This window comes from Achroia grisella, unplaced genomic scaffold (assembly GCF_030625045.1).
Source record: "Achroia grisella isolate CSIRO2021 unplaced genomic scaffold, CSIRO_AGI_Agris_v1 utg402, whole genome shotgun sequence".
Taxonomy (NCBI): Eukaryota; Metazoa; Arthropoda; class Insecta; order Lepidoptera; family Pyralidae; genus Achroia; species Achroia grisella.
In genome coordinates, this window is record NW_026712841.1 from 5897934 (window position 1) to 5917899 (window position 19966).

At 30.4% G+C, this 19966-nt stretch overlaps 1 protein-coding gene across 1 annotated transcript in view; it reads left to right on the plus strand.

The window, feature by feature from the left end:
* The first annotated feature begins 4002 nt into the window (after positions 1-4002).
* The window catches only part of LOC131844244 (probable serine/threonine-protein kinase DDB_G0282963), a 69875-nt gene continuing 53911 nt past the window's right edge, over positions 4003-19966 (plus strand). The window contains exons 1-2 of the mRNA XM_059193076.1: positions 4003-4167; positions 18473-18686. The gene's annotated coding sequence lies outside the window, so the exon portion shown is untranslated. The remainder of the gene's footprint in view (positions 4168-18472; positions 18687-19966) is intronic.

Here is a 19966-nt window from a genome sequence, read left to right on the forward strand (position 1 = left end):
GTTCTCTTTGATTTTAAGGAAAGTATCACATTCGAATGTGGATTATTCTAAGAGCAGTGGAAGGAATGAATGGACTGTGTGAAAGGTGATATGGTAAGAACGGAAATAAATAATGATAAAACTGCGAACAGGAATGAATGAATGGAAAAATAAGGTTCTTCCCATTTATGTATGGTCGGATGATAAATGGTAGTTTTCTGGGATATCAATTATTTCATCTCTTAAGTATTGCAGTATAGATCTACTGTAAATTATTAAAAGTTTCATAGACACTAGTTATTTAAATGACTAAGTGAGTGCATTCTAAACCATAACTATCTTTCGAAATCCTGTATCTATCCTTTGTTCGAAAAGAAAAGAAAAACTCTAATACGCTCTAACTATAGCAAATTGGCAGGCGTAATCGTATTAGAATAGAATAGGAAATTGTTTTTACAAATAAACTTAAATTTAAGCACTTTTGAATAGTCATATATTTTTTTTGGGGTCATTCGGAAAGCTGTAACTTATCCCATATTTTGTTTAGTACTCCTCTTATCCGTTTAAAATTTGAGACTTTTTTCTTTTAGATTGATTATATTTTCATTCTTTTATATTAAAGTGATCTTGCTGGTATCCACACATCTAATTGACCACCTAGCTGCTAGAAGCATATTTTATTGACAGTTTTAGAAACTCACTGTAATAGTGCCAATGTTTGAGGTATGTCAGGTTAGTGCATAAAAGCAAATGTTATTACATCATCAAGTCGTATAACTGATGATGATGACGATGGTGACAAGTGATAAGCATTGTGTAAATTGTACATTGCGTGAGCGGATGGGCTTGAAACTTCGCATTAAAGTCATGTACATGTTCAATAGTTTTTAATATGTAATTGAGTGGATGACATTAAAAAACAAAATATATCGCTTGGAAGACAGAGACAAAACATAGTGTGATACTACTTCTCATGTTATTCATGACCTAGTATAGAACTCGCCTCCCATATCACGTATCTGGTCCGCTCATCGGCAGCGTCTCGACCGCGCTCCACTGAGCACGCGAGCTGACACCCCACTTGTTTACGATCCCTGACACTTCCTGTCACAACTCAGACTACATTGCAACGTCTTCATATTAATGAACTTATAAAGATATTAAAATCATCTACAAGCATATTATAATAATGAGAGTTTTTTCACTTTCTTGTACATGGAAAAAAATCTGAATATGAAGGAACAAAAATTCAAGGTGATCAAAACAGATGCATCAGACTTTTAATGATTTTATGTCTTAACTAGTTAATGATCTTTTTACCCAATGAAGAGATATTTTGATCAAAATCCGAATGTTACAGCATGTCTAGGAATTTTGAAATTATTCAAGTATTTTTTATCCATTACAAATAAATACACAAAAATATCTTATGTTACCTCTTCACGAATAGAAATCTTAATAAAGAGATAACTAACAAAGCCGCTTAACTGATTAATTTAATGGAATCAATTTTACGTCTCACACAATCAGTAATTCATTTTCCACAACCAATCCTCGTTACATCAGTCAATCATAATTACGTACGGTTGCTGATACAGAATTTGAAAGCTTTCCATCATTTACATCATGACTTGCAACAAGAAGCAATTACAGTAATTTAATACATACAAAACATCAATATTTGATAGTCAGGCCCAGCTATACTCGATTACTTGTACAATATCATGATGCCTTAAGCTTCAAGACAACGCATAAGTACTGTACTAGTACTGACGTCCATTCACGATGCTGTTCATGCTCTCTTCATACTTCTTCTTATTCGATACGCTCTTGACAGAACGGTAGTGGTCATTATGTAGTGGAGTTAGAGGCAGATGTCATCCGCCTTACGACAACTCTTCTTATTGGTTGCCATTCTGGTACAATCGTGGAATGGACCGCCTACTTACCAAGTTGGTATTATTTGTATTTGATTCAAGTAGAAATAGGAATTGTTTTCCGTCCAAATATACAGATTCTTGAGGGCAAAACTATAACTGCATGATAGTACATATGCTTCCTATAAAAATACAAGATCTCTATATTTGTATTATCGGATAATGTTGCCGATTTGTCATTTAATCAATAACGTAAAGTAATTAGTAAAGTAACGGAAAGTTTTACGTTTAGATACGTCATATTTCTTCTCTAAGAATTATTTAAATGTATGTACTTAATATGTTTTCCAATTATTCTCACAATTGACGCGTGTCCTGTATCGATTTGCTTTAAAATATCCACTGCGGTCGTCTTTCTAAGTGCATTGTGCTTACTCATACTTATTCATTGAACTGAGGGAAACAAAAGAAATATAGATATAAATAGCCTTTGTCCGATTTGTAAAGAATGCTATAGAATAATATAATGCATTTCCAGAGGTCGTAATCAGGGGCAATTTTATTCTGAGTTGCTGCGGGCGATAACAGCTTACCTGAGCTTTTGCGAGTTAGACGCATAACCCTAACAAATTAGAGAGGTTTCATATAAGTGTCTGTAGACTGACTTTGTGAGGTTATTTTGTTTTATGAAATAAATAAATTATTCCTATATATATGTAACAGCTAGTATATGGTAAATAAAAAAAGGTTATCTAAGAAATTCTTTCATCTATTTCGAAATTCGAAGATGTCACGTGACTTGTATAGTTTTTATAAAATCTAGCAGTACGCAAATAAACTTTATTTAAATAACAATATAATTTAGATTGACATGAAGCTAAATTTAGCGTAAAACTAAATTCCAATAGTAAATCTATGTGTTTTTTATTTTGTTATACTAATAATAATTTCTATCCTATATCTATAAATAATATTTAATTCTAACGAAATGTTGTTTTGAAGACAACGCTGTGTATATCCTTTGGCACTTGTTAATGTGTCCAATCTCCATATACCAATGTAATTACATATGTAATTTTAATACTACCACTTATAACATACTTATTTATATGTATGTATTTAAAAAAAATACACGTATATAATAATAACTTGATTATGTTGCAATGGTATAAGTATAAAGATTTCTAACGAAATTTCTAATTTATATCATTTATTTATATTGCATTCCTACTAGGTGTAAAAATGATGTTGTATGTAATAAATACACACAAAAACACTATAATAATAAATTATAAAAACTAATTTGTATCCATATTTTTACAAATAAAATATTGAGCTGTATTCAATATTTAAATATATTTACTATATTTTGTTTACCGTAATTACGTAAGAATTAAAATTATATAATCTGAATACAATATTCATTGATAGTATAAAAGCTGTGTAAGGTATGATTATAAATAAAATAAAATGTAAACAAAAAACCGATACTAATTGGTATCAATTCAATCATGGTAAAAAACTGCCATTTTTTTTGTCCAACTGTTGTCCTTGTCTCTGGCGAGATTGAAACAAACAAATTCATTCAATATAAATGGATGTTTTCTTATACATATAACAAATTGTCATTTATAGAATTACTTTCAAATTCAATTTAATTAACCTTGAAACGGCAATGGAAGTGTATTTTAATTTAATCTTTATTCCTTTACGGGCTGCACCTTCATTCGTCAACGTAATTTTTATGGTTTACGTGTATGCCCGCAGTACATTCTAAATTATAAGGATTTTTTTCCAACAAAATAGAACGAGTAATTTTAAACGTCAGTAATTATAATAATCCATTGCAACTTTAAATAACAAATTTAGAAATTATTGCATACAGACTTACAAAATATTTTCTGTTTTAAAACTAGTTTTAGTTTTAAATATATTTATTTTTTATAATTTTTGTACAGTTTTAAGAGCAAGAAAGCAAAGAAGCAAGAAACTATACTAAGAAATGCACTAAGGGGCTCAAGACCGGAAAAGGGAAAAAACCCTGTACGCAGTGCACCCAGGTACCTATTTAATTTAGTAAGGTAACAGGTGTCGCTCGACCGGTGGGCGGGCGCACGTGACCGGGCGACATTCGCGCGCGCACCGCGGACGCAACCGCTTCGAATTTTGAACGCGGAACGTTAACCGTTCCATTTTCAAATATTTTAATTATATTTTTTAGTCCTTTTAATTTTCGTACAAAGTGCCAGTGACACGAACTTATTTAAGGATTTTGTGCCTGTGTATTATTTGTTGTCTATATTTTAGACAGGTCAGTATGAATATTACCGTTTATTTTAAATTATTTTGCCGCCACCCTTTTTTTTTATAATTGAATTCGAATTTGTATTTGAAGAAGATGTGTTCGTTAATTATGATCGATTTGTTAAATTTACACTAATGTATGAATTTAACCAAATCACGGAAATTAAATAATTTGGTGAATTCTACATATTCTATGAATGAATAAAACATGTTTTTATATTTTATTTAACTTAAATTTATTACGTCCATAAGTACTATTTTGTAAATACTATTTCTTTTATGGAATATCCTCGAATATCTCTAATTTTATGGATGTATGAAATCCACATCATTATTTATTAATAAAAAATTATTACAAATATTACAAATTAATAAAAAAAAGTATTTATAGCTAGATAATTATATAATATTTTTGCTGTGACTTTGCTATAATAAATAAGTTACACAACGTATAAAAGGAATGCATTCACTAAATTCAGCCTAATCCTTTAGGCAATAATATCAACTCGCAATAAAAGCTCTTAACTGTTTATTACTCGTTTTTTTTTTATTTGACAGAGTAAATGGGAAAATTGAATGGAAGGCATTCAAACCGTAATCCGTTAGTGATTCGATTACATGCCTACTCGATACTTAATAATAACTGTAGTCCAAATCGTTAGTTTCGCTCTAACATTTTTTTGTAATCGATGATATAATATTCTTTACATTGATTTCAATAATTCCGGTCATCATTGTTCGCTCATTCGTTCTTATTTAATATGATTTAACTCGCACACTCTATAGTAAAGAAATACGGAGACTAAAAAATATACAAAGAACAAATAAAGAAAAATATAACGGCTCTAATTAACCGAGAATACTCATTTCTAAGTGCTGCGAGAATTTTCTGTTATTACTTTTTTGACGCTAAATCCTCTTGCAATCATTTACCGTGATACACTATGTACAAAGTCATCATCATGAATAGGTACAGAAATCTCTCTCATATATTTAATCTGTAATATAACTTGGTTTGTAAGTTATGTTAGGTTGAGATATATGAGTGCAATTAGTGGAGGCATAGCACCTTAATCATCGGGAAACGCATGAGGTGCATAAAGTTATATCATCATTCATAATTTCTTTGAAATATATATATTAATTAAAACGTCCGTTTCAGAATGTTCCTCTTTTATTATTCATATATAGAATGCCAAACAAATAAATGCGTTTTCTTTGAAAAAAAGGAATTAATTGTAAAAAGAGGTTTACTTCCGCATCATTCCTTCCACATTAATTTGAAAACCTGGTAACAAAACAATAACAATATAATATGTTTAATGTTTATATACAATGTACACAATAGTAATTAATAATATATATTACTTTGCCAGTCCAGTTACATATAAAACATCGAGAATATCTAATGTTCATTTTGAAAAGTTGCGATAATTTTGAAAATTATTATTCTTTTGACGCTAAAACATTGCAAACTTGCAATATACTAATTAGTTAATATCGGTTTTATGTATCTAGCAATAATATCGCAACTGCAGCAAACTGCGCCTGCGCACGTATAATTGTCGATTTCAGCAATATTTTAAAATTTCCACACATTATCGTTGTATATCAACATGCAGTTGTGTATTAGGTAAGTTTACTTTCTTAACTTATTCATTACCAAATCTTATCGTAATTTTAATATTTAATTTACACATATATCGTCACACCTATCTGTCATTGGGGTAGACAGTGATAACAATTAGTTTTCATACGTATGATTCATACTTATTTTTCTACGTTCATTAAACTGTTTATACATGTTAGTCACATGGAATTTACTCAATAAAACTTAAATGTAAATATTCTTACAAGTTTTTTTGACCGCTGAATCGGAATGCAGATTTAGGTTATGAATCGTACTAATTACTTCAAATATTTTGTTATTAACAATACAGACATGTTTTAATGGACGTTTTTAATGTACATTAAAATATGTGTATATATATTATTGTGTATAAATATAATACGTATAATATTTATACACAATAATATATATGCACTTAAATAGTTACATTTACTTACACTAACGTTTTTTTTATTATTGTTAGAATATAGTCGTGATAAAATAACCGTGTAAATATCCACAGTTCTCGTGCGTAACTCACCCCTTGATTCCGTATTTCCTGTGTTTATTGACAAAATAAATAGATGACAACGGTGACTGTTGTATCCAAGATTAATTAAAAAATAGTCTGTACCGCACCACTTACAACACATTAATATCGTAGGCACGGCTCTCTCTCATAAGAGGAATTAGCCTGACATTATTTTACTTTTTTGTCATAGAGATAGGTATAGTGTTTTAATTAGTATAAATAAAATTTCTTACATAATAAATTAGATTTACTCAGTCTTGTTTAATTCAACAGAATAGTTAATTATTAAAAAATAATAAATTAATAAATATTGAAGACAGTAAGCTAATATTTTCAGACGTATATGAAATATTTAATTTTATGACATAATAATACTCTTAATCCAGAATTTAACCTTTTGTGGATTAAAATCTATTACAACAGCCAGTATCAGATATTTGGATATCTTTTCAAACAGTTGATTACTTTCATATAATTGATAAATTGATATAATATTCCGTATTTAGATATTTTTCTGATTTTTAACCTTAAATGCATATATCAATAGATAGCTGATTTTTTAAATTAATTATTCAAAAAAAAATTGATGTTTTATAATTTGTCAAATTCGAACAATCAAACATGGCGCCCATTCTGGCTAATTATAAGTTTTATAATTCTTGAATATTATTTTAAATATTATACTTTATGAGTGAATCCTACTATATAAAATTTAAGTAATTTTCGAATACCATAGAATTCCGATCATATTTAATGATATGGTAGTATGGTAGGTAGGTAGTTTTATCCCCATATATGAAGTCTATATGAATGCAACACCGGAGACAGCTGCAGTCAGTAATAAAACTGAATGGGTTCTTTCACAAACTACAGGCCATATTAATTTATCTAGACTATTACTATATTTATGGTTCGGTAAATTAAAAAAATTATAATATAAAATTGACGAGAAAAAGTCGATAAAAATGTATGATCATATGAATAATTTTGACTTTGCCTGTTTATAGTTTTTATGTAAGTATATGTCTAATATAGATACATGAAGTAAGTTAATAATGGATATAAAAATATTTTAATTCTTTATATCAATATTACAAATTGCATACAATTTATAAAAATATATTTATAACGAACTATATACCTATATGGACGTATTTTTTCTACGTCATAATAATTCGTGAAGTATTAATTAAAATTAATATAAAGATCAATTTTGCATACCGCCTTCGAACCATTTACTTAATCTATACGTATACTTAAAAGGAATTTCACACACTCATTCACTCATTGAGTGATGACAAAAAAGTACTTGACCTAGGAACAAAGCAGCAGGTAGATCCTTATGGAGCGTTAGCGTCCATTGAGAAAGGATTTACTGAAATTCCCACGGGAACGGACTGATAAAGAACTTGAATGGATGACGGGATTAACCTGCAGAAAACAGATTAGTATTTTTTTAAATATTCAGCTATTTTAAAAATCAATGGCCAGTCAAATAATATATTTATTTAATTAAAAATATATATAATATGTAATGTCTTCAGGGCTTTTATCAAAGATAGGATAATATATAGCTATAGCTATATAATATATAATAATATATAATATCTTCATGACTTTTATCAAGGATAGGATAATATATTGGTATTACCTTTTTGTATAACAAATGTCACTGAAAATGACAGAGCATTTCGTAACTGTAAAGTTATTTTTATTGGATTTTTTAGATTTTTACATTCTAAAGCTGTAATCGATAAATCCTAACTAATATAGATACGAAAGTGTATCTGTCTGTCTGTCTTTTTATTACCTTTTCTTGACTAAACAACCGAACGAATGCGAATGAAATATGACGTCAACATAGATTGTATCCAAAGAACGGATGTAGAATAAATTCTATCACAAAAAGGCAGACGAAGACGCAGGCAACAAGTAGTAATATATAAAATTAACTTCGTTATGAAAATATGATGTAACTAAATGTTTTTGCACCAACCTACCAAGACTCAATTTATTTTGAATCTGAAAAACTGAACGTCTTGAGAGAGATGCATCGAATAATGTCAAAGCTTCGGTTATTTGCCATCATCATCTCCAAAGTCGTTATGCCTTTCGTCATGGGTCCATAAAAGCGACAAGAACAGGTAGACGGAAACAAAGGGTGTATGAGCGAGACGGTTTATCCCGTGGTAGGAGTGGTGCAGTATGCGTTTTTGCTGTAACGTTTCTGCATTCTGAATTGGTGCAAGTCATAAGCGGATCATCTTTTTGAGATATTGGCTCTTTCTCGAATACGTCTATTTTTTTTGGATAAAAGTTAGCATATATCTCAAGTACTCAAGAATCTGACTGTCTATCTTTACATCAAATTTCGTTAATATCCATCCAATTGGTCGTAAAAATTCACAAGTGTAGTAAATTTAGAAGTTTACTATATTCAGTATGGAATACATTAACTAACTCATGACTTAGTCTATATTTTTTTAATAAAATATAACCTATTTCTTCTCATGATACAATCTAATTTCATATCGAATATTTTTACTTTCCTATGAAAATACCAGTCCATGGGTATCGAATGGTAGCATTCTGTAGAGCTGTCGTACATATAATACTAAGTCCCGGTCTGCTTGTGTGATAAATGATCTAGTTATGTTATTGTATGATGAAATCCAAATAAAAAAACAATATGAAAAAATTAATGAAAACAAGCTTCCTAAAAGCCCCGAAATTAAAAGTTACAGTACTTCCAGGCATTTAGTTCTAACAATATCTATCTGTATATGCACAACACAACTTCTGTATTTATAGAAATAGTATAAAGCAAAATGTTGTGGCATATCTGTTACATCTTTTAAGCCACTTAATGGATTTGATGAAATCTATAGTATGATTTCAAGATGTTCAAATTTTTTTACTTCAGTTACCACTTACCATCTAGATTATCAATAATAATATCAATTCAATCTTGTGATTAGTGTGTTTGCCATTCCAGTGACATAAAAAATATACTTATAAACAGCAGCACCGTAATACTTTAATGCCCACTGCAGTCCCCGCTTCATCTCATAACTTGCCTGCAGGCATTAGACAAAAGCACTCGCCTGTCGGCCTTCGAGCGACCGGTCGCCGCTTACTTTCGCCTTGCATGTACACTGAACCACGTATTTCGTGCGCTTTGCCTTATAATAAATACCTTTAAATACTGTAAAATATGTATTACTTATCATATATTATGAGTATAAGGTCGGTAATTATGTGGTTTGATATTGGTAGTGATATTCTATTTGAACGCCGATGCATTCAAAACTCTATTAGATATGAAACTCGTACGTAATCGACTGCAGTCGGTCAAATCCTTGCATTAAATAATGTGAAAGCGAGGCTCTTTATCTATTTTTTGTTGATTTTATATAAACAAAGTAGGGGAGGTGGTGGCAAGATGGGGTATTTAAGCTTTAAAGGTCTGTAATATAAAAAATTACATAGTGAAACAATCATATTTATTTTTTAAATAACAACTAATTAATATTATTCTTATATTTAGTGTCATTAGGAACTTTAGGTAACACATTTGAGAGAAAAAAAATAAAATAAAAAAAAGGTATTTTGCCCCGTCTTGCCCCATGGTGCTGGTAAGATGGGGTACCCCCCTGAGGTAAGATGGGGTGATGAGAATGATCCTATGATCTCTGTAGAACAATGATTATTCGAGCTGGCAGAACACGTAGACATGGATGACTTCATCATCATCATCATCATCTTATTTCTACGCAGCTATTATGAGTCTATCTTCCACTTAATGAGCATGATATTCACCCTTCAATGGAAACGGAACAAACTTCATCACAATACATACATGGTGTGTTCCCCCATCTTCACTTTCATCAGATGTTGAAACTCTTCATTGTTTTGCTGTTTTCGGTGATCGGCTATTCTTCTTTAATTTTTTATTTTGATCTTTTGTAGTAGTAGTAGTAGAAGTTTTCTTCTTTTTTTTTTTTTATATTCATCTTTTCTCTTTTTTGTTTCTATTTTCTATAGTTTTTCTGTTCAGCTCTGTTTTTTTGTGGGCGATGACTTCTAATTCTTTTTTGTAGGAGGCGACGTGATAATTGCTGTGTGTCCACGCTCTTTAGCAACACGAGAGAATTTCCTTAGGAAGCCTTAACTTTTCTCTCTATAACCCATTTTTTCATCCAAAACCGCTTGAACTCTTCGCTTCCCGCATGGATTCTTCGGATCACGACCGACGACGTTAATCGTAGAATCATTATAAAAAGACAAACTCACAAAAACGAACTCATTTTTTGGAAAACAAACTAGAACCGAATTATTCTCATCAGTTACCCCATCTTGCCTGCAGAGCCCTTTTATATAAAAAAATAAATAAAAACAAAACAGTCAATAATATTTAAAGAACACAATGCCTACTTTTTTATAGATTAGTTTAAGCATCAATCACAACAACACCTCACCAGGTAACGTTATTTAACAAACCACAGTCACGTGTTAAGCCAGAAGAAAATGTGATAAGCAACTTGCAATAAAACACTTATTATGCATTTTTTTCGACACTATGCACTTATGAACCACTAAACACACGGCGACTGATAAGTCTCATGGTGGCGCGTCGCACGATGATTGAAAGAGCGTGATTGATCAATTTGAACTGTAAATTTTGGTGGGTACCCCGTCTTACCCACTACCCCATCTTACCTCCATCTCCCCTATGTTATTTAGATTTAAATTTACATACTTTAAATTCTTAGTAACTATCTGATATAATAATAATAATAATTATTAAAACTCATTATATTATAAAGAAAATATGTAATAACTTTTTAATACATATAAGGATAAAAAATATATATCTAATTGTAATAGAGAAACCAAAAATACATGATCGATTTTTTTTCACAAATCGATAACTACAATATCATAGGTTATCTTATACGCGAGCAGTGTCTCGGGAATGAGCTAGTCAATTGAAAATATAGACTATGTGGAATACTCGTATATAGTTATGTCAAATAATATAACCTGTTCTACATAAGCCAAGTAACCATACTTATGTAGCATTGAGAAATTCCGAAGCTTGTCGATTCAGGGTCATGGTCGAAAGTGCCTTGTATTAAGCTACACCCTTCATATTAAATTCGCGTCCTTATACTGCGGTAACCAGTCATACATTTTTTAACATTGTTTGGAATAATGAACCCACACCTAAATGTCTCTACTCGTGGAACACCAGTAAAGATGAAATCAAGTAATCGATGGTGTTGAATTTACTAGGTAGTAATTAATCGCATATTGGCAGTAGTTTTTACGTTGGACAAATGATCATGCGACTAACTTTATGATAAATGATTGCCTTACCACCGCGACACCTGCTACCCTAAAGAATTTCTTTGCAGGTGTGACCAGGCTTAAGAATGTGTATATCTTATTTCTTTAATAGTAGTTATTTTATTTATTATATTATGTTAGTAAACATATATTATATATCTACATACACTATGTAGATAGGTTGCGATTTATATAATAGCAGCTTGAAGTTTGACCGAAGTTGATTGATATTGTTGATTGTTGATACGCAGATGACTTCGTGCTCACGAAATCATCTGCGTATATACCTGTCTCACCTTTTCAGCCTCCAAGCAGATTACTGTGTTAGCTGCTTCCACCAATGGTTACCACTTACCACCAGGTCTACATCCAACGAGTTTTCATCACATTTCTTAAAAAAATTTGGTTAACTATTCAACTTTTGTACGAATATTCATTTAATCACTGTTTCTTGAAACTTTTAGAAGATTCAACTTGTCTTAAAACATTTAACTTTATCTTAAATCGAAATGTCAGTGTCGTGATGGCCCTATGAGGCGTAAACAACATTTTCCACAATGTAAAATAACAAAACGACTAGAGTTTCACTTACCTTCACCTTTCTTAGGTCAAACCTCTCAGATATATGTAAAATCTATCTCCCTATATTTATTTTTTAATACTTTCGTCTTTAATACACATTATTTCAACAGCAAGGTCTTGGCATGAATAATTTTATGGTAAATAAAGTGTTTTAACTGTTTACCATAAAATTCTCCCTAATTTATTAACAAAACTATTACAGTCTCACCCAAAATCCAAGATATATGTTACATTACTATAGCTTTATTTGTAATATATCTAATATTTAATATAGATTTGTTTTCTGTCAGTCAAATTTTAAAAATGTGTAATATTTTTATAATCTATACTATCTATGGAATTACTATTATTAAAAATGGTTCTCGGTAGCTTTATTGTCTATTAAAATCTATATAAGTTAGTTAGTCTAGCGATAATAAAAATATTTACCGGTTGAGTATCCTGCCCATTATTTTTCTTTCTCAACTGAACCAGATTTCCAAAATGGATTAATAAATATTATAAAAAAATTAGGTGCACAATCGGTTAAAATGTAATATTTGATTAGAAAAATTTCAAACTGACTAGGCGTTACAATTATTATACCAGCTAATGTAAGAGTTTTATTGATATTAAATATACATAAATACCGTCATAAAGTTGTCAATTTTATATATGTATATAATATAATATAATGTGACCATAAATGCGTTCTAAATATATTTCGCATAAATGACCGTTAAGGATGTATTTTCATTTGTAATAAGTAGGTACACAACTGACTCAATACACGCTTGTCGTGCTTACTGAACTAGTCTACCTTCCAAACCCACGCATACTACTAACGTCAATATAAAGGCTGTACTACTTTACTACTCTCTATGGCTATTTCATAATATGTTTGTATGTCTTAATAAAATTATTAATGAAGAATTATTGAATAAAATTAATAATATGGCTGTCTGTTCTTGCTAATCTCCTAAACGGCTGGACCGATTTTGACGATACTTTCACTCGCAGATAGCTAATAATATAAGGAGTAACTTATACTACTCTCATTTTAGAAATTTTTGTAATTTTAATATAAAAAAGTTAAAATTCGACACGGACGAAGTCGCAAGTAACAGTTTATCAATATACTGATAAAGAAGAACACAAGTTCAGCGCGATTGAAGAGAATATTTTATTTTTCAACTAGAAATACCAATAAAATGTTATTTCAGTTGTACTTAAACGAGACGTAGATATTTAATTATCTTAGAACAACGTATTATTATGACATAAGGTATTGTGACTGAATACTACGATAAAACATGAAATTTATTTCACATAAATATTCAATTGTACTTTCCTCGTAATAAATTTTATATCGTAGTGAGATGCATACACCATATATTCTTGTTTTAATGACTTTAATATTAAAATATGTGTACCAAAGAGAAACATCCTTTCTTAGATATAGGTTTTATGTTATGTTTACCACATACCTCATGAGTTGCTGTATCAAATATCTAACAGAATATATTCATAAATATAAATTTGAGATTATGTGTATGTACATATCATTTTCATTCTTTATTTTCTCATATAAAGACTTAAAATAATCGAGTAGAAAGATACAAATCAGTTATATACATATATATGTGTCATCATAATGGATAGTTATTTAATTTTAGGTAACTATTGTTAATGTATCTTAAAACATACAGATAAAGTAACAGATACACGCATATCATGTGACATGGGTCATTATAATAAAATTATTTGCGCAAAGTAATGGCATCACACAAAAGTAAAAGAAACAATATCTTTATTCATGTAGTTGTACTAATGCTAAGTAATCCGCAACTTCATTCATATGCAGAGAAAAACTGACACAATCTAGTTAATCTTGTCAAAACATATTGAACATAATAATATGCTAAGGAAACAATTGCTAAAATATATTAAAATAAATAATTCCACGCATATATAACCGCGAGTAACTGCTAGTTTCGAGATCTTTAGCACAATGTCGAAAGAAAATAAACACAAACATTAAATAGACCATCTACTGAATTAGTTATCAGTAATGCCGGACCGCTGCAAGAATCAATAGAAATGGCTGAACAAACATTGCACGTATTTCCTAAATAGTTACGTATTCTGATTATTACGTAAACTGGTTTTCGGTAATTGTCGACGAGCAGGTAGACACCAGGTCATGCATCGAGGCCGACCGCCCGATTGGCATTTACCTATGTATGGATTATGTGATCGAATGTGGCACAGATAAACCAAAACCGATACGGCCTTGTATAATCTATTTTCGTATTAATTCGTTGCGGTGACAGGTTATGTTACTTTTTAATTATATGGACATTCAAGGCCACGGTACACTAATATACGGGTATGTATGTCGTACATCTCTTCTAAATACGTCAAAAATATGTTTATTTGGCAAATCATTGACATCGTATTGTTATCTGTGATTAATTATTGATAGTATTTCGAGCGTCCTTATCATAAAATCTGAATAAATATAAATATTAAATACACTTGTATAAATATACCTAATCATTATATTATTGTAATATACTGAAGTAAATTCAGTACAAATTCGTCTGCTCGTGAACCTCTCTTTACATCTAAGGAGCTTGATTTTTAAGCTTTCTTTCAGTTAAAGTGTGAGGTTTCGCAGTTAAATTACAGGATACGAGGTAATGAAAATTTGGTCCTCTGGGATGCACGATAAGTCACAAGATCGTTATACTATCTAAGTATATAGTCGACGATTTTTTTACGGATTATAATGGAATAATGTATCCGCCTGCGCTAACTGTTTCAGCTTACGGGGCCTCAGTGGAGGATCATAATATAAGCATTAAGTTATGTCAGCTAGCCCGTTGTTGCAAATTCACCAGGAATGTAGCATGATGGTTTCCAGGGAGAACCGCGTAAAGGTTAAACTAACATATTAATTGCTAGCAATAGGGTTATTAGTCTATATAACTCGCAATCTCCTTCCCTCTATAATCGATTGCCATTAACTATTAGCCAGAGACATCACCATACTTACCAATCAAATTATATAAAACACTTTCACAAATCTGACCATAAGGGACTGACTTGTGCCTAAATCACAGGCATCCATTGTCCCTTCATCTAATATGTCAATAAACACTGTGTTCGTCTAAACGGGGTCAATGAAAAATTCAAAGTTTTCTTTCCCGGTCGCTACCAATTTCTCGAGATTTCATATTTAATTATTACATTTAACCGCATACTTCATATCAAACGTTAATAAACCACGATTATTTCCTTAGGTAGAGTTGTTCGATATCAATATAAATTAAACTGCTGTGTTTCTATTTGATATCCTTACAACAAACCCTGGCTACTTAGGTGCACTAGGTACAAATTTCTCAAGATTTGGAAATAATTAATTTATTCGTTGTAATTTTCGTCGGACCAATGAACAACGTGGAATTGTGTAGGTATTGAGCAAAAATTGCAGAGCAATCAATTGCGTACTATGAGCTAGATGCATGCATTCGATTCGGTGATGCGTTACAAATATGTCACTTACCTAATCATCGAGTAATTATGGATTAATGGGATGATCTGCAAGGCACATCTGCTATAACCCAGGAGTAAACATGAGAACACCAAAAAAATTATGGTAGAAATAGAAATTATTTTATAAATAATTTAAACCAATTTTATAAATGCAAATGTGTGTCTGTCCATCTGTTTGCTAGACGTCATTTTACACTGAATAACTGAACGGACTTTATTTGAATTACGTAAAGATGTATCAGGAAGTTTCAGGAATTAGCCAACCTTAGCCACATTAAGTTTCATTATTACTGAAACTTACTTCAACGATTGTACATAAATACGTATCACTTATTATCTTAATAATTAGTTCATATATATTCGTCATTTCAATATACCTACGCACAATTTACAGATGACTGCGACATCTCCATAAATATAAATAAATAACATTAAGAAAAAACTAATTGCCATAATTTCAATGCCTTGCATTTATAATTCAAATTGATAAAATATATATAAGCAATTTTATAGTGTATCTATTTACCATTTCTAATAAGCTATTAGGCCTACTACGACTGTATTTACAACCGGTATCTATGTAATTACTAATATACGCACCACAGAGCAGCTAACGACTATATTCAGTATAGTGTTGATTATACTGAATTCATTAAAATCATTGGTTGTGTAATATGAATTGGTGTACTGGATTTTCAGTTAACACGTATACTGTAACCATCTATTACAAGTGAACCAGAAATAAGTGAACACTATGAGTGTTAGTAAGTGCCCAACTTCAACAGAAAGCTCCATCTATGAAGATTAAGCATTACTACACTACACCACATTCCAAAGGTTTCACCTTCTTAAAACCGAAAATAGGTTTATTTTATACTATCTGACCCGTGATTTCGGACGAGTATAATTTTTTTTTGTAAACCGAACAGATTTAAGGATTGTACAATGTATAAGTGAAAACCATACTCAAATCGGGTAAGCCGTTTCGGGAATATTGCGCACAAACTAACAGACAAAAATTGTAACTTTCATAATCAACTATTCTATTACGTAGATGAAGTACCCCAATAATAGTTTATTTTTCATACAACTATCATGTACAGGCAATAATAAATTACACTTTTATTATATGTTTACAGACGTTAGATGGAAGATAATCGTATTTAGGAATCATATATTACCTACTTCATTCACGCACCGACATAAGCACCCATTATAGGAGCATTGTTATATATTAACAATTTTTTACCATATTGCTACGACTAACCGAATACTGAACATGTAATATAATAATTGTTAAGTTAATATATTTCGACCATCACCTATATTCTATTAATATTTAATACTATTCAAAACGAACGACAAACTAACAGCTAACCTATCGTCTAATTGGTATACCTTAAGTACCGGCAGCGACGATCTAGTGAAGTGTTTACTTACTTAATTAAGAAGGCATGTTTAGTAATTACTATAATTTCCAAATACTCGCTTACTAAGTAATCTATTCTAAACTTGAATTATTACTTAATACACCAATTTAACGGTCAACTAAACAATGTGTAAACCGGACTTAAAAATAACAGAGATCACAGTGAAATCATATTTTTAATAACTCATAATTATATTGACGTCTTATACTAAAAAATAGCAACGTAAACATGCTGATAGACATAATGATTATATTATAGTATTTTAATGTTTATGCCTAATTAATGGCTACGTTCAATAATATGTATGTATTACTACTATGATAACTTAAAGTGGAATTTTTCTACGTTCAACTGTATTTTTATTATCTGTAAAAAAGAAATCATAATTTAGTCATGCGTAACGATCTTTTATATTATCTGGATTAATACATATATGTTTTGAAAATGTCTTCTTTTTTTACTTTATTTAAACCTTCCAATTATTGGACTTCAAGTTTTATATAAGACAGCATGTAAGTCCAACTTAGTTAAATCCAACTCAGGTGTATAAATAACGAGATAAAGCCTCCTCATCAATCGTCAGTTCGTTGATAATACATCCAGTCATTTGTTTTCATTAATGAAACACCCTCGTTTAATTTTATCAATAATCACTGTGAGTGATGAAACACTTTCAATGCGTAATTTAAACATTGAACAAATCTACTATTGGTGACATAAACATACATACTCGTATAATCGTCTGTTAGGTAGTTAAATTGATGTATATAAATTACAAGATATCCTCGTAATTTATTTTATAGTTAACGAAATAAACCACTTAGCCATTGTTAAAGTATAACTTAAAAATTCTAAATTGTTAAATGAACTTACTGTAAAATAGAATTATTTTAAACCCCAAGTTATTTTGGGTACCGTACGCGTAACGTCATTGCAAATGCATAGTAAGTGTCAACATTCATTAAAAATATAACGTTTCAAAAATGTCTTTTAGCAAATCTAATAGAAAAAATATATAAATAAACGTTAATATTCATAGTATTAAAATCGCGGAAACAGCTATAACACGGTGGTCATCCTACTGCGACTGCGCGCCGTGCAATATTGTGCATCAAATGGCGCATTACGTTTGCGCGGGAAAAATATAAAGGACATACTAATTCTCTTGTGCTCCTAATTCTTATTTGTTTTATACTATTGTTTATATCTGAGAGCTAGAGCCTACTAAAATACCTAACAATAATATCTAATATATTTCGTTTTCTTGTTCCAGATTCTTGGTGCTAATATTCGCTGGCTGTGCAGCGTACAATGTAAAAATCCGAACAAATCGACCGAGTTAACTGTGAATTGAAATTGTGCTATAATAACTGTCTATAACGTGCATAGTGGTTTACGCGTCATCACCAAAAACTGGGATAATTACAGTGAAGTGTATTGAAACACGGATATTGGACCGTGATCATCAATTTGGCGGTATAGCCTTGGTAAGTTCCACTTTATTTTTTTACAGCTGTTTTTTTCCAGCCAGTGCGGTTGGATTAGATTTACTGACGTCAAATAACAAGTATATATATATAAATGTCGATAAATAACTCCAAAATCGCAAATTCTGGTAAATTAACTTTAATAATGTTATCTGTATGTCAATTTTCAAAATTATAATTCTTTTAATTAATGCAATTTGTGTTAAATCTGCTATATAATGTCGATAATATAGATTGTTATAGTCCAGTATATATTAAAAATAATTTATTATATTAAATTATTAATTAGTGGCAGGATTGCTTTTTTTTTATTTCGGTTTTTTCGAGTTGGCGTAGAATAGACAAAAATGAAGGGAAGTGAAGAACATTTGCGAAGCAATGAAACAAAACACATTAAGATATAATATTTCTCGATTTCTTTCTTGTGCAAAGAACCAATGTAAGAAATCTATAACATTGACATTTAATAGAAGAATAATAAATATCAACTTAAACAAACTAAGATCCCGCTAAAAATGGAAAGATTAAAGATGCGCTATCGTGTGATTGACAATCGACCTTCCCATTTAAATCGACTGTTTCATAAATTTATATTATCAAATTCGATCTTTGCTACTGATTTAAAAAGTAAATATTAATGTCTTTGGTAAATATCTTAAAAGATATTTGTTGGCAGCGTTTTTACGGTATTATTGACTTGTAAATATCATATTGCCTTTTATAGAGGATGCTTAAGATAACTTAAAAAATTTGGCTAAGCTACACGTCAATAGCTCTAACATTTTTACTAATATTAAAAAATATCCAAATGTATTTTGGCAAAATTTTGCTATTGTACAGTATTTACGCCGTTGCATAATTGTGGCAATGTACTGTTATGTTCCAGACTATAGAATTCTAAGTGGTATAAAACAGACTACAAAGTCCTAAATATAAATTGAGCATCTCTAATTTGTTAGATACACGTGCTACGTGCTTTCTACTTTGTTCTGTTGATTGTGTTGTCTCCAGGCTAACACTATAATGACATGTTATTGAGCAAGCCACTTTCTTTTTAAAACCAATGTTCAGAATGGCCTCACGTACTGTAATTTCAGTATCGTCTTAACTCTACAGGCGTAAATGTTGTCACGACCCACATACTGAGTACGACAACATTAAGAAAACATTTATCTACAAAGGCTTTCTTATTTTTTATTCGGATAAATATTAATAAATGAACACAATATGTTCTAATAAGTACTCCTAAACTTAACAGATTTCATACAGTAGATACTAAA